Source organism: Rattus norvegicus, chromosome X (assembly GCF_021556685.1).
Source record: "Rattus norvegicus strain SHRSP/BbbUtx chromosome X, alternate assembly SHRSP_T2T, whole genome shotgun sequence".
Taxonomy (NCBI): Eukaryota; Metazoa; Chordata; class Mammalia; order Rodentia; family Muridae; genus Rattus; species Rattus norvegicus.
Window position 1 is genome coordinate 54,860,562 of NC_141554.1, and position 1,240 is coordinate 54,861,801.

The following is a 1,240-nucleotide window of genomic DNA, read 5'->3' on the forward strand; positions in this document are numbered from 1 at the left end:
ACCTCTTGAAATTATTAATTTCATTGCTATTCAAAATTCATGGAGGATACTTCTGGTTTCTTCCCACACCTGGAGCTGAACCAGTCCCATAGCTCTCTGTACCCAAATCCCGTTGTGGAGAGAGCTGGACTTTCAGAAGAGGTGATGATCCAGAGAGCTCAGAGGAGGCAACTATTTCTGCTCATATTCCTGGCCCAAGAGGAATCTGCCCAGTGTCCTATGTGCCCTCTGGGCACAGGAATCTAGGAGCAGTTAGGGACAAGACACGTCTGGTTTCTGCCTGTACCCAGAGCTAAAAGCCAGTCACAAGGAGCATGGAGCACTGAAGCAACTGAGAGCAGAGGTAAGACCATTTCTTGTGCATCAAACACCCTGACTGCTGGCCTCAGGACATGTAAACCCAGGAGGAATCTGGCACAGGACAGTTCTGGATTCTGCCTGCTCACTGAGCTGACCCAGTCCCACAGCTCTCTGTACTCAGATCTGGCAAAGAAAACAGGTCTACAGGAGTGCTGACACACAGGCTTAAAGGAGGGTCAAGCCACTGTAAGAGACAGCAAGACAAACTAACGCCAGAGATAACCGGATGGCAAGAGGCAAGTACAGGAACCTAAGCAACAGAAAACAAGACTACTTGACAATATCAGAGCCCAGTTCTCCCACCAAAGCAAATAATGGATAACCAAAAACACCAGAAAAACAAAATTTAGATTTAAAAGTACATTTTATGATGATGATGGAGAACTTTAAGAAGGAAATAAATGATTCCCTTAAAGAAATACAGGACAACATGGGTAAGAAAACACAAAAATCCATTAAAAGTTATAGGAAAATACAACCAAACAGGTGAAGGAATTGAACAAAAGGATCCAGGATTAAAAACTGAAGGAGAAACAATAAATAAATCAAAAAGGGAGGCAACCCTGAAGATAGAAAACCTAGGAAAGAGATCAGGAGTCATAGACACAAGCATCACCAACAGAATACAAGAGATAGAAGAATCACAGTGACAGAAGATGCCATAGAAAACATTGACACAACCATCAAAGGAAATGTAAAGCACCTACCCCAAAATATCCAGGAAATGAAGGACATAATGAGAAGATCAAACCTAAGGATAATAGGAATAAAAGAAAACAAAGACTAGCAATTTAAAGGACCAGTAAACATCTTGAACAAAGTTGCAGAAAAAAAAAACTTCCCTAAACTAAAGTTAAGCTGATAAACATACAAGAAGCCT